Raw genomic sequence first — 15,997 nt, 5'->3', positions numbered from 1 at the left:
TTTGCAATCCTAAAATTTTGAGATGGTACCAATGACCAGTGCAACATTAGGCCGCCCATATTCTTCTGTGTATAGGGCATTTACTGTATGACACATACATTTGGTAACTTATCATGAAGCAACGCTGGCCCAGTTTTAGAAGTGTGTAATTAACCGTTTAGTTTTATTATATAAAGAATACTGATAGAGATATTCTCAGTTTTGATCATTTCTATTTCCAAACAAGATATAATGTAGGCGGCAATAAAGTTAATTTTGTATAGTCAGCTTATAAGCAAGGCACCTAAATTGTTTTAGTTTGTCTGTGCTCCTTTTATTTTTGTATCTCTACAGCATTACCCGAATTGATTGTTCCAAATATATGGTAAAATATGAAAGGTCTCTGTGTTTCTAAGCAGCTCAGGAGTGTAGAACAGGGACAAATGGGTACAGAGAAATCTAATCAGTGTTTTCTTATAAAGGAATAATAAATGCTTAACACTCTAAGCTTACTGTCAGGGTCCCATCATTTCAGCTAAGCAGTCTTAGTCATTGCTTTGGCTTTTGACCCAAGATCAATTAATGGGGCAGGTTGAGGCTGATAGCCAGGAACATGCTTTCTCACTTAAAAGAGGGAGTAGCCTTTATTTAGAGCAGGTCTGCTCTTTAGTATAAGCTTGGGGAACAAGCTTGGTTCCTCAGTTTGATGATCCCCAATAGCATCAATGGATCTCACATATGGAGTGATGCACACATTTGTCCCATCTTGGAACACAGCACTTGAGAGATCATTAGGACTAAGGGGATTATAATACTGCCTGCATTATGACTGTAAACTAAAGGTCCACCACGCAAACTCTTGACCGCAGGTGCAATGAATGGTTACTACAGGCAGCAAGACAACCACCAGGCAAATTAAATAAAAACTCAGTCCCCTTAAAGAGAAATAAAAGGGACTGCCTAACCTAAAAGAACAACTGCATAAACACAAATTAGCAAAACAAATATTCACTGCAAACATATGTGGTAACACATTAATCTTATGTTGCTTTGGACTTAAAGTCCTTTCAATATGCCTCTCCAGCATGTCCATAAAGACTATAGTGCAGGGTGCAAATTAATCTGCCATTTAAAAAGGAGAAATTTATCGTGGCTTAAACAAAAGACCTATACATCCTGGGTTCCTATTATGTAATTGAACTTCCAGAAGGTTGAACACCAGAAGTTCGAACCTGGAAGTTCGAAAGTTGAAAATGTCTAAGCCGCAGAAGTCCGAATTCTTTCCCAGGGAAAGAATTCAGTTGGACATTTCTGCGGCTTCGACATTTTCTCGACTGTGGTGCGAAAGTTATGGAACGGGTTAAGGTAAGTGTGCGATTGTGATAGACGTTGGGGTTAAGGTGCGGGAAGGGTAACTGTGCAATAGTGATGGACTTTAGGGTTAGGGTGCGGGTAAGGTAAGTGTGCGACAGTAACGGACTTTAGGGTTAGGGTGCGGGTAAGTGTGCAGTAGTTACAGACCTTAGGGTTAGGGTAGGTTTTTGGAGTGCTAGTGTTGTGTGTGTGTTTTTTGGAACAGCGAATTTTTTCCCTGGGAAAAAAATTTGCTCTTCTGATGTTTCGATGTTATCACATTTCGATCTTCCAAGTTCAAACATCTGTTGTTCGACCTTTTGGAAGTTCGATAATGTAATAGGAACCCTATACATCCCCATGTGACAAAATTAGCATCTGTACTCATAAAATGGTAGCCTACTGACCAGTAAGCCATGCAACAAACCAGCCTGCAGATGAAACTCATTAGTGAACCAGCATATTTCATCCACTTACAGTATGAAGGCCTTTTATTTTACTTCTCCAGGTGAGATAATACACATTGCTAAATGACGCATTCTTAAATAAGGTGTAATATTCCATTTGACTACCTGATCTTTGACAAGAACACAAACATCACCTTTAATGTCAGATTTACTCTCTTGAACATACTCCCTAACTCTGCAAAATGTCTTTATACTCTTCCAGACATACGTAGATGCCAGACTCCTTTATCACTTGTGTTATGCAGAAGTAAAACTTCCTTTTGAGAGGGAGGAACATACAAAAGGTTGCCCTGATTTTCAATTCAATAGTGAGAAAGAAATAGCTGCCTACATAATTTCCACTCTCACATTTAGCCATACACACTCACATTAACTAAGGAAGCACTACACAATTACTTATTTCTACTTCATCCCCACTCCTCACACACAGTATTCCACCTTACAAGATCAATACCACTAAAAAGCATTATCATCTACTGATCGCCAACCCATTCACATGACCCTCAAATCATCCATCTACACAAAATACTGAAAAAACATTGTTCCTCCTGTCCACCGGTTGTCATTCACTTTGTGCATAAATAACTATTACCTTCTACTTCCTTTCTAGTTTCCTTCAGGGTCTGTAACAGTATGCTGTATTTTATAGTTTACCTTGTGAAATACCTTAAAATTCATATACTAATCTCAAAATTCCATTTTTCTTGCTGTAGACATCTCTCCTTTTAGCAGCTTATCTTTGTTTATCCTTCCTATACACTATGTATGTCATTGCTTTCCTCTGAAAATGTGTACATTTAGTTCTTCAGAAATGTCCTCAACTCTCTGATAAAAATAACAGCTGCTCACACCATCCGTACCATATCTGATGCTGATAATTACAGTTTATAAATAGACCATGAAATCATGAACTTTGTGTTGTTAAATTAATCTAAATACTTTAACAGTCTACCTACCGTCTGCTTGTTTTTATATCCTATGTGGATTCGGAATATGTGTGTGTGTGCGTGTGTGTGTGCGTATGCGTGTGCGTGTGTGTGTGTGTGTGTGTGTGTGTGTGTGTGTGTGTGTGTGTGTGTGTGTGTGTGTGTGTGTGTGTGTGTGTATATGAAGAACAAAAATAACAAAAAATGCTGATGCACCAAATATCAAGACAGAACAGAAGCAACAAAATACTTTGAAAATCAGTGGAGGGAACTAAACAACAGAAGCTTAAGCATGTGAACATAAAACACTTTACTCATCACTTCACAAAATAAATGAGCACTTTTATCTTACACAAGACTTCATCAGACTGCAAAAAACTTTAAAAGTTTCATTAAATACATGTGAATACTGATCACGACTAGATTTAAAGCAAAATTATCCAATAAAAATATATCAAGTATAAATATCTTACTAAATGAAAATACATTTCATACAAGTATGCACAAATATACTTAAAAACTTTATTAAGTTCTAAAATTACTTTTCTTCTTTAATGTTGCCTTAAAATTCACTACCCCATTTAAGCCTGGATGCATATTTAATTTGTCACTTTAACTCTTTAAATCCCAGGGCATCATCTCTATTACTTCTCATAAAAGACATAATTAACTGAATCCAGTACTGAAAAAATTATTTTGTTTTATAATTAGGACATACCAAAGTGTGTTATACAAGGCATTAACATCACTTTTATTCTTAATGGAGTAACACTATTCATACAGTCTGTCCCTATGCCTATTAGTTTGGCCTATAACGTTCACAAGATGTGCACAGCTGCATAAATACCATATTCACTGTTACAGGTAAAATAATAAGAAGTCCTACATGCGATTTGTTTTGAAATAAAATTAAAGTTGAGACCCTCTGCTATACATGTACACTAACTTCTGAATGAAAGAATGCACCACATTGAATATGTTATCTCTAAAACTGTATTTAATATTTTACAGTGCTCAGCCCGTCATCTTATACCCACTCCCACTCCTGTACCTCACCCCAACAGTCATCCTTGTTACTGCACCAGTTAGGGTACTCAAGCTCCATTGTTAACTCTTCAAGTTTCAAATGTTGGAAGTCACAAAATCTGGCAGTACACCAGCGATAAATAACCTGCAATAAGGAAAACATTCCTTTCTACCAAACTGCAAGGGCATGTAACTTTTTAAAACTAAGTAGAATATTATGTCCTTGCAGTTAGACTGTGTGTGTGTGTGTGTGTGTGTGTGTGTGTGTGTGTGTGTGTGTGTGTGTGTATGTGTGCGTGCATGCGTGCGCGTGCGTGCATGTGTGTGTGTGTGTGTGTGTGTGTGTGTGTGTGTGTGTGTGTGTGTGTGTGTGTGTGTGTGTGTGTGTCATGCTTGTGTGACTGTGTAACAATGAAGTAGCTTAACTCTTTCCCATACACCCTCCACCACCATTGTGTTAGCTGCGCAGAATACTGATGCACGTCAGATCTGACAAAGTCACAAAGTTCAAAAAACAAAGCAGTCCTCTCTCTTCCTCACTCCCATGCTCCCTTAATAGCAAAACAGATATGCTGTACCCCCATTGTAAACATCCTGACTCTGGGACACTTGCAGGAGCCTGGTCCACCTGTTTTCTGTAATTAAAATAAGGAAACCTGTCTTTACCATTGTTTAAAACACAATAATACCAAATTCCAATAACCCACACATAATAAGCACACAATTATGTCCATCCCCCCCTCCAAAAAACAAACAAACACAAAAACAGTGTTATTTATGTCTGTTTGTGTAAATATTTCCTGTGATGGTTTGGCAACCCCTTCAGGATGAGCTTCTATGCCTTGTTCCCACTGAGTGCCCGAAGAAGTTCTGTCTCTTCTGACCCCCCCCCCAAACTAAGAGGGTAATCCAAAAATAAATGAATACTAAACACAATCCAACACAAATAAAGACTGTGAAACATGGATAATACAGCACTGGGTGAAGGAACTGATGCAAAGGTAAATTCTAGGGTAATGCTTAAAAGGATGAGCTATACATATGGGTTATTAATGGAAGTAACTGCTGAAGTCCGTGTGCTGTAAAATGTAATAAATGAAGGGTTACAGCATGGCAAAGATTTAGAGTAAAGCAGTGTGGCTTCCAGGGATCCAGGAAGAGGAAAACATATCAAATGGTCGTATATAATTTGGAGTCTTTGTATTGCTGGCTATATGCAGTTATAAAAGTGTGTATCCTAGGACCCAGGCATTTTGCAGGGGTATCTCTGAAGCTGCACAACTCAAGACAAAAAAAGAAAGTTTCAAATTAAACAGAAACTCATCTTTTCCCTTTTCTTTGAGTTTGTGCAGACTCAAATGTAGTATATTTTGAGACTGTGTGTGGGGAGGCAAAGAACCTCCCTATAAAACTGATTATTTTGTAGCTTTTTTGCAATATTACTGTATTGGGTGATTGTGAAGACTAGGACTCACCAAATAGTGTCTTGAGTTGATTCCCCTGTTTCCCAAAATATTTTGCCAAGTGTACTCTGGATGTTGTGCAGTGACTGTGTCCCCCCATCCCCAATTAATAAAACCATCCTTCAGAGCCATACTACATGTAGAGAAGAGGAGCTTAGGCAAGTGAGTCCTAACATCACAATCACCCAGTACTGAAAGTTGGTGTTGGGCTAACATTTGTTGCAGTGCTTTGAGAGGCCTACTGAACATCAGACTTGGAACATCACCAGCATCCTGGTCATGGTGGCTAGACTTGGAGAAGAGCACGAAGATAAGTGTTGCTTTTTCTTCACTCCTTTCCTCATTTCCAAGTTTGTGTGATTTCAGAGTTCATAGGTTAATATTAGGCTTCAGTCTGCAGACTATTACAAGCCACGCCAATAGCCAGAGGTCAGACTCAAACCCCGTACTTTGTGTCTGTGAGGTAAAACTTTACCATTATGCCAAGTCATCTGCATTTTATATATATATATATATATATATATATATATATATATATATATATATATATATATATATATTTATTAACTGTTTACCGGGAAAGTCCAACTTGGAATGAAGCCAATTTTCAGCAGAGACTCAGGAAGAAATGCTCCAGATGCATGTCTTTGTAATGTGGGAAGTAAACAGAGCACCCAGAGGAAACCCACACAAATCAAGAAGGACATGCAGACTCTGAACAGAAGGCACCCCAGCTGAGAATTGAACCAAACTTTTTGCTGTGAGGTGACAACGCAGCCTCTGCACCATTGCGCCGTGGATATATATATATATATATATATATATATATATATATATATATATTCCTTTTTTTTTGGGGGGGTTGTGGGGGATGGTGCTTGTCCCCATGTTCAGGATGCAGCTGAGCCTTCTTGCAAAAAAAAATGTTTTTAGTATTTTGGCTAGCAATCTCCCAAGGTTTTAGAAATTTTAGGTTTAAATAATTCTGTTCCAATTAAATTAGATGTAATTATTCAGACTGGACTCGATGTTTCAGATCTTGAATAGGAGAGATACATGGTTTCATTACAGATCTGTTCTGGTGACAGGCAATTCTTTCAGAAAACATACTTCTGAACGTACTCTGTGAAACCATCTTTCAGGAAAAATATAATTCTTTCACATTTTTAATTCATGAGACAAGCTTATAAAATAAGTATGCTATAGCAAAAACATTAACAGCAACCAATTATGAGTTTCAATTTACTTATGCAATATAATTTCATAAGTCTATTAATGTTAAATATTTTATCTGAACTACATAACACTTACATTTCCTAACACCACCTCATGATCGCTATTTCTTATTATCAGTCATTATTTAAATTTCAGTGCAAGATATAAAAATGTTAAAATTTTTGTTCACAGTAAAGGGTTATTCTAAATGTATGCTGAATATCTTAAGCAACTATATGGAGAGGTTACAGGTATATGAAGTGCTTTAAATTGTGTAGTCACAATTTCATAGTTCTGGTAACTCCCAGACCCAGGATTTACAGAAAACACTTCTTCAGTCTGCCTCATATGTGACTGCTGACATTTTTCATATTCAAACCAAATGACCTCTACCTGCATGACTTTTCACAGACTGTGAAGGGTTACCATCTGAGTAAGACATGAACATTTTCTAAATAAAGTTGAGTCATGAAAACATTAAGTTAGAAATCCATTACCAAAATACAGGGAAAAAACAGCAGATATGAAAATGTGTCTTAAGCGATAGCTTTATAAATGTGCTTAATTCTAACATTTACCCAGAGTGTACAATGTAGGTCTTCAACACTACCTCTGAAATCCAAGCAAAATGAAGTTTTCTTTGTACTTTGGCAAGACAGACATCATATCATTCCCAAACAATTGTTGTATCCCACTTGACTTCCTAGGCAAGATATCTTGAACTTCCAACACTCTTGTAAGACTCATTTTTCTAGACACAGCTCTTCTAGCAAAGTCATCACTTCTTAGGCAGTTGATCAGCCTGTCTCTTCTCAGCCAGGTGTAGACTCAGGAATTACAACACTAATTAGGGGAAATAGATAAAGCATCCCTGGAAGACTTATCTTTCTCCAGGAGAATATGGGAGGTAGTTACAGCAACACTTGGGTAGGGAAAGGCATAGTTCCAATGCTGGCATCAGTGGGTATTCTGGAAAAAGATCATAGCATGAATTTCACATAGCTATTTGTATGCAAAGTCTGCACATCCTCTCTGCATCTGTCTGGGTTTTTGGTATGTGCACTGGTTTCTTCCTACATCTTAAAGGTGATCTGATAATCTTCCAATTTACCTATGGGTGTGAATACTTTGTGTGAAAAAGTGTGTGCAACCTGTAATGGACTGGTGCCCTATCCACAGTAAGTTTATCTGCCTTGTACCCAGTGAGTGGAAGGACAGATTTCCATTCCCTAGTAATCTTGAATTGAAATCAGCGAGTAATAAACAACAAAGCTGAAATTACATGGGTTCAGAAGGAGAATGTCTCTCTCCCACATTCTCCTTATAAAGAAAGATAGCATTGTTGGAGATGCTTTAACTATTTTCCCCAATTAATATTATAATTTACAGATCTACACCTGAACCAAGAACACCAAGATTGCAGAATCATGGACAATGGTCATTGTAATGCCCTTACACACAGGTGGCCCCACCTCCAACCCCAGTACTACAGATCCATTAGTCTGTCTAGTGTACTCTGCAAAATCATGGAATGCATCATATCAGATTTTATAAATTTAGATATTGAAAACTATATTGCTCTTGACCCTCACCAATTCAGCTTTGTAAAGAGTAGGTCTTGCCTACTCAGCCCAGTAAACTTCTTCAAAAAAGTCATGGAAAATGTGAATGGTAGCCATGCAGTTCACATAGCGTACCTCAATCTAGATAAAATCTTTGAAAGGATTTTGCATGCTTGTATTTTCAACAAACTTAAAGACCTAAGCATAAACCCTTAAACTGTGAGGTGGATAGAAAACTAGCTATTAGAACACAGACAGTTAAAGCAGCTGAAACCACCTCACAAAATAAAAATGTGACTCAGTGGTAACCCTCAAGAACTCTTTGCTTGGAGCCTTCCTACTCAGTAGCTGCTTCTCCAACCTTTAAACCTATAACCTCAGCCTATAGCTATCTAATTCTGTTGATGACTGCAAGCCAGGTGTTGGTGTTCATTGTGCTTTAATAATGGTAGACTCAGTAGCCCTCTTCAGATTGATTTAGTTATAAGAGATCTCAATCCGTTCATTGATAATTTCTTGTATGTTGACCACCACATTGCAACAGGAGTTAAAGAAATCCTTCTGTCTGACACAACTAATATTTAAAGGCATCTCGTCTAGATCAAAAGAAGTTACCAACATGCTCTGCTCATCCTTTATCAGACTAATCATGCCCTCCTTAGCATGTATTTGTCTAAAAACATCAGACAACTTGAAAGAACCCAGTGGTTTCAAACTGAAAAGATTACAGGTCTGAAGACCCTTACCTACCAAGAGATTACAGCCCCTATCAATAACACAAATTGTGTCTTACAGACTCCTCCATGGTGGTTTAGTTTATCATGTAGAGCCATGAAGGTCACTGCCTTCCTGAATCGCCAACACCTTTAGAAAACTAACAGTGCCAAAAACAACTGACCTGAGGATTTAAACTTTCAACAACACATAAACAGGTTAGGTTAGTGTGATAGATTCATCTTCCAAAGCATGTCCTACCTCTGGAATAAATTACCTATTTATATTAAACAGAGCCAGTCCCATCCCATCTTTAAGGTAAACCCTGATAACTGGATGGGTAACCAAAAATTCTCCCCAGGCTTATCTTACATCAACCTCCTGGAAACAGGATATGCCATATTGTGGGTTGGTTCTGGAAAACATTTAATGTTCCATAGACTGATGTGCCTTGTATATATCCTATAATCCTGTTGTACTATTGTACTGAATGAATGAATAACTAATGGTGAAGACTGGTTTTGTTGGCTTTTTGATGACAGAGTGTGTGTGTGTGTGTGTGTGTGTGTGTGTGTGTGTGTGTGTGTGTGTGTGTGTGTGTGTGTGTGTGTGTGTGTGTGTGTGTGTGTGTGTGTAGCTAAGGAGTGGTTATATTAAGTCAGAAAAATCCTCAGAAAATGTTCAGAAGCAAGTATCTGTATAAAAACTAGAATCTGGTAACACCAGTTACTGCTAAGATATATTTCAAGAGTCATAGGAAGTAAAAGAAGTAGCAGTCACAAAATGAAGTGGAGCTTGCTCAGAAACTGTAATTTCACTCCATGCCCTAGTCACAGTGTCCTGGCGGCAGACTTACACTCTCTCATGTCAGTGCAATTGCATTGAAATCCGTGTGCTGCCTTCCTATGACAACATATTGTGTTTAGCAGTTGATTGTGACTTTCAGTCCCTATTACCAACCAGAATGGAAAGCCAGGACCAAGTCATCTGCCCATCCCCCAAGAAAGCACATCAGTACAATGGACACCAAAACTTGCATTTCACTTCGGCCTCTAACCTCATGAATCTATCACTGAGTTCAGGTGACCTGAATCAGAGAGGCGAAACCCCAGCTGCTATGCCTGAGTGGCAGCTGCTTTACTTTGTGTATGTTTTAGCAAAACCTTCTCAGCAAGGCATCACTTCAGTGCATGAAAGGAACAGCTGAGGTTGCAAGGTCATCTATAGGTTCAGTGCAGTCCCAGCTCCTACATTAGACATCCCTGCTAACGCAAACAAATTTGTACCACTTTATCACTACCACAAAGCAGTCACACCACTTTATGTCCACAACCACCTTTGAGAAAGGAAGTCAGTAACAGGTCTGAGGGACACTCCTACAGTATGTAGTGACAAAAGGCACTCCTAATCAGCCAGCCCCCCTCGCTTCTTTCATAATGTCTAGGATTTCCTATGTCAGAAGCAGCAAAGCAATCCAGCTGAAGTAACTAAAACACCCTGCTATATGTGGAAACATGCCTGCTGCTGCTGGATCACACTATAAATAGTACTGTCATTTCTGAGAAAATAATTAGTAACACACACAGGCAGAATCATTTAGTCACATTGACACCATGGAACTGTTACATTTGCTGACTGAAGTCCCTGTAAAAATGCACTTTAAAAGAAAAATGGTTGCTATTTGATTTTTACTGGTAGTAGACATTTGGCCTGCCTAACCCTAAGCCAGAACGTGTACAACATATTCGGTCACATCAGTGCCACTAAAATGTAGAGAAATTTCTTACAGTTCTTATCCCTAAATATCCTGCACACTGGCTAATACCACTTCTTCTTTCAAACCTGGCTTCTGGCTTTGTGCCAGTATTCATCTCTTTCACAAATAATTTATATAAATAAGGACACAGTAATGTGGAAGAATATTACCTTGTTCAACTGAAAACTTAAACAGCAGATAATATAGGGAAGGTTTCAATGCTTCACATTTCTTCTTCAACATCAATTTTTCCATCTTCATACAGAATAACGTTGTTAGCCTGTCTAATGAGTTAATGCACATGCTATACTTCTCCATATTGTCAGTGTCTCCCTTTCTCTATTTCCTTTTGTCATGATTCCTGACTTTCACATTTGCATTCAAAGTAAACAGCATTGCTACAGAGTTAGGGGTTCTAGTACAACTGCTGAAACACATTTGACTGATACACAGCTGACAAAATTACATCTGCCTGCAGTTATAGTCAGTAAAAGGAGTGGTGTATAGTCCTGGTCAAAGCTCCTCATGAACCATTTAAACCAGAATGGAATGGTTCTGTTGGCTAGCTATAATGCTAGCAGAATGTTTGTTGACATTTGCAAATGTAGCTACAACTAGGTTGCATGCCTCTTTCCTGAGAAAAGCATTATTTTATTTATTTATTTTTTCATTTTATCCACTTGCCAAAGTGCCTTGGCATTAGATAGTTAACAGAAGTATATAATACAGGAAGTAGCATCAGGTCCTTGCTGGATATTCAGGAATCCTTCTATCAGTAAACAGTTAACCTTGTTAACAAGACAAGACAAATGTCAGGTGAAGGTGAAAGATAAAGTATAGTGTGAAAATTAACTGACCTGGTGATGCAGGTGTTAGGCTTTCCTTTGTACAACTGATTACATAAATTCAACTAGCAGTCTAAGTGCTGGATGACTAGCCAGAGGGAAGGGCTGGATAAGCTAATGGCCAACTTGCCTTTTCTGGGATGACAACATGGACTCCCTCACTGCTGCAAGAACCCTAAGGGGACCCAGAAAGACACTATGTCGGTGATTAAAAAAAATGTTGCACAGTCCTCTACAATTGCTGTGTTTGTAAACATGCTTTTTTTTTTTTTTTTACTTTTTCCTACTTTTGTTGACCAGTTTAGTCCCTTTAGGCCTGAGGCCACTTTTCAGGGGAAATCTGAGATGGTATTCACACTGGCAAGTGGAATTTTGGCTAGGACACCAGGGAATTTCCCCTTCTCTTTTTTCAATAAGTGCTATGGGATCTTTTACAAGCACCTCAACCACCACCAACTCCTACAGATGGGGCCTCCATTTAACATTTTATCAAAGGGCAGCACATTCACTAGTATAGCATTCCCGTTATGTTGCACTGTAATGTCAGTACTGGAAATTAATCGAAGCATTTGGGGTGGAAAAAGAACCCATAGCCTTCTGATCCTCCAGAGCAAAGGCAGGTGTGCTACCTGTTGAGCCACTGACACTTGTCCTGAGCCCATGAGGACTCAGCATGGGATTAAAAGTTAGGACAAACTGCAACAAAACAAACATGTTAGGGTAGGATTAAAAAGCTGGATAAACTGTAAAAAAAAAAATCATCCTTCAGAGTACTGGCCTTGTGGATGTCACTGATTTACTCTCTTTCTTGAAAAGAATGACAGGGCTGTAAAAATGCCAGGAACTTAAATTTAAGTGCACATTATTGAAACACACACACACACACACACACACACACACACACACACACACACACACACACACACACACACACACACACACACACACACACACACACACACACACATATACAGGCCAAAAATGCAACCATGACATTGCCACCATCTATACTATCAATCAGCTTTTGACTGTCAAGGGCCATTTTTTATTAATGCACAACCACATATGTTAAAATCACTCTAGTACTGCCAGAGAAGCAACAAAATGTCTCATATGTCTATGTAGTAAAAACCACTTTCTTAGCAAACATGTTTACTTATTGCTCCCTTAAAGAGGCTTCAAAGCCTTAGATGTCAGATGATGTGGAGATCTCTCCTATCCCAAACAAAATACAAGGCTATGCTATTAGAAGACAGGCACACATTGTTACCTAATACTAGTTATAGGCTCAAAGGTGATGCAGACCTGACATGGAAAACAGGGAGAGACATTTGCCTTATTTAGTGTTGCAGAAACCTGCTGAGCCCCTTAAGACACGACCACATTAATGTCACTGGAGGTGGAGAAACAGAGCACTCCTACTAATAAAGTCCGAGACCTGTAGAGTGCAGTGCCCTGAAAAAACAAAATTATAGTTGTTTGCCAAGTGGGAGGCACATATGATGTATCACATATGGCAGCTTACAAATGAAAATATAAAAACAAAACACTTTATAGCATAATTCACAGATATTAATTCAAATTACTTCTCTCCATGAGCCCATTCTTAATGAGAATGTTATCAAAACTGCATGATACAGTAGTGCAAGATTTAAATAAACCTAGAAGCAAATAAACAAGGCCAAATATATTTAAATAAATCCACACGCAATTAAACAAGAGACAAGATAACAAAGTTGTATGTCATTCTAATTTACGGTGCACTAGCTCTGCATTCAGCTAAACTGTTCACTCACAGCGAGTATTCTTAAAAAAGGCTATGTACCTTTGCAAGAAATAGCTTTAGCCTCCTGTCCTCCTGATATTAATGTTTTTGCAAAGCCTCTAGTCTACATTATTAGTATCTGCTCATCAACATTAGAATGACTGTTCTTACTGTATTCAGTCCAGGTAGCAGGATGAATGGTGTATGCTTCTGCTGGTAACTCTGGTGGTTTACCACATGCCCTTTCTGAGACAACTTTAACTGCTAGCTACTAGATCCAATAATAGTACCCTACACACAGCAGCCTAATTCGTAGAAGCATGGTTACCATTTCTTCTGAATATAATTCCTGCATAAACTCCAGCTGTCAGGACTCTGTTTCTAAACTGGTATTTTCCATTCAGGAAGGACTCATTTTATTTTATTTAATATATACTTGGATATTAAATAAAAAATCAATACTAACATTTAAAACTTGTTTTTACTTATGCACCTTGTGTAAGTATGATAAAAGTACATAAAATATATTGGTAAAAGTTAAAGCAACACCCCCAAAATAAGCAAGATTTGTTGCTAAGCTTACCTTGTGGGTTGAGAGTTGAGTGCCCAGTCAGACTGCGTGAAAGCACTAACCGTGCTGAGGCAGGGATACAGAAAAGAAAAGTTTGTGAGATCAGCATTTTATTATTTTGGCTCCAGCTGGCCAGAGGGATCACATATACAGAGCTGTTATCAATCACCTTACAACTGCTTCACCACACTGGAAAGCTACATAGTGATGTATGAGGACACCTAGTGATCAGACAAGGTAATACAGCCATAAAATGTACAAAACTGAATTTTATATTCCAAAGGAAATTTGAATTTGCATTTATCACCTTTCATGTCTGTTGCTTCCTGAAACACTTCACATGCAAGAACAACCAACAGCAGCATTCATCAAGCGCACATGAAGAGGACATTGAAAAAATAAAGAAAATTATAAGGATTTAGAACAAACATTAAGTTTTACTCTTGACACAGTTTCTTCTAGAAAGTGACGAGTATCACTTGATTACAGTAGTACATGACATTTACTGCACTATTTTTCATCTGGAGAATATGAATCGGAAAGGGGTCAGTTCTGAGTACAGGGACTCTGCCCTACACCGTCCAACTTCCTCGTCCATTAGTTCTCAAGAAATGGATGGAACTCCTTCAACTCATCACTTCCAACTCATGTAGGCCATCTGCCATAAAAACAGAAAAAAATATTAGTTCACTAGCTTACTTCATATACTCAGTACTGATCTTAAAATTTAGTGCCCATATTAGTTTCTGCAGTCTTATGAAGAAGACCTCTCCAAATATTCATCCAGTTTCACCTTGAAATCACTGAAAACAGTGTATTTTTCAAAAGAATTAGTAGTTTGTCCTATAATTCTATTACCTTTCCATCTAAACTTGATTTTCTTCTGTTGCTATATACAATAATACAGCACGCTGGTAAACTAATATTTAAACGTAGATCCAAGAAATATATACTGGTTCCGGATGTGCCAAGAAACATCCACGAAATACACTGTTTGTTGTACAAACTTGTATTATAAAAATATAAAATAAATAAATTCCTTTTCACTCGATGCAATAAAATGTGCAGAACTTTATTGAAAGTAAGCGCTTTCACCCATTAGGCTTCTTCAGACTTTTTTTCACTCACTGCATTGCTATGGTTTAAATATACTAAGGTGCATGGCTATGTATATGTAGAATCATAGATTATTAGGTTATTTCTAATATTGGCATATGCATTTCCCCTTTTTAAGCTATGGTTATAAGTGTATACATGGCTATGACTGGTGTTTTAGGGTTTAGATCCATGACACATGTTTTTAAATGTATTTATGCATTATTTTGTGCTGCTTGTTACCTGTGTGTGCGTGTATGGACTCAGCCGTTAGTGCGTGATTGCATAGGTACTGGTATGCCAGTCTGCCCCTGCCTATGCATACGCATATGTACCCACGCATGTATGTGCCTTTGCACACAAACAGATGATACTGTATGTGTCAGTTGCATTTACTTTTATGGATGTCGTTTATATAATGCTTTTAAGTATAAGCTGTGTCACATGTTCAACAGCTTTTTATATGTCAGTGAAATTTTATGTATATGTTTATATAAAGTGAGCGTAGCGCTTTAAGCCTCTTTTTGTTTAACCAATAGCTATGCACCTTAGTATATTTAAACCATAGCAATGCAGTGAGTGAAAAAAAGTCTGAAGAAGCCTAATGGGTGAAAGCGCTTACTTTCAATAAAGTTCTGCACATTTTATTGCATCGAGTGAAAAGGAATTTATTTATTTTATATTTTTATAATACAAGTTTGTACAACGAACAGTGTATTTCGTGGATGTTTCTTGGCACATCCGGAACCAGTATATATTTCTTGGATCTACGATTGTTTTTATTATTTTTTACTTTGCTGGTTCTAACTCTCATATTGCTGGTCGTAGTCTTTGGATATTTGCTTCCTAACATTTAAACGTAACAGACTCTGCCTACTGTACCCAGGTTCACTAAACTCCAGCTATAATCTGACCTAATGGTACACTATTTACTCAAAGTCTCTCTGAGGTGTTTCATTTTGGCATTTCAGTCTAACAGTTCTGAGTTTTCCTGTCTAAATAGCATTAGTCATTCAAAGCTGTTTGCTTCTATCTTCAACCTCCTTGTGGACTCAGTCTGGCATTCTACCTTGTTCTTCCATCTTTTTGAATTGCTTCACAAAACAGCATCTTGGTGCATGTTGACAGTGCTGCAGTGGTCAGCTATGAAATAATGGACAACTGGTTCAATTGCTCATTCCACGAATGAGGTCATTCACTGCAGCTGGAGCTTTGCCTTTGCCTCTTTGTGCAGTGACCTCAGAGTTGGCTATACTAAGT

At 38.0% G+C, this 15,997-nt stretch overlaps 1 protein-coding gene across 1 annotated transcript in view; it reads right to left on the bottom strand.

Moving 5' to 3' along the window:
- The window catches only part of TMOD4 (tropomodulin 4), a 504,246-nt gene extending 490,518 nt beyond the window's left edge, over positions 1-13,728 (bottom strand). The window contains exon 1 of the mRNA XM_044080521.1: positions 13,655-13,728. The gene's annotated coding sequence lies outside the window, so the exon portion shown is untranslated. The remainder of the gene's footprint in view (positions 1-13,654) is intronic.
- Positions 13,729-15,997: the final 2,269 nt, after the last annotated feature.

This window comes from Protopterus annectens, chromosome 8.part0 (assembly GCF_019279795.1).
Source record: "Protopterus annectens isolate FY-2018-M chromosome 8.part0, PAN1.0, whole genome shotgun sequence".
Taxonomy (NCBI): domain Eukaryota; kingdom Metazoa; phylum Chordata; order Ceratodontiformes; family Protopteridae; genus Protopterus; species Protopterus annectens.
Note: the sequence above shows the minus strand (reverse complement) of the source record. Positions and strands in the feature narration are given on the sequence as shown.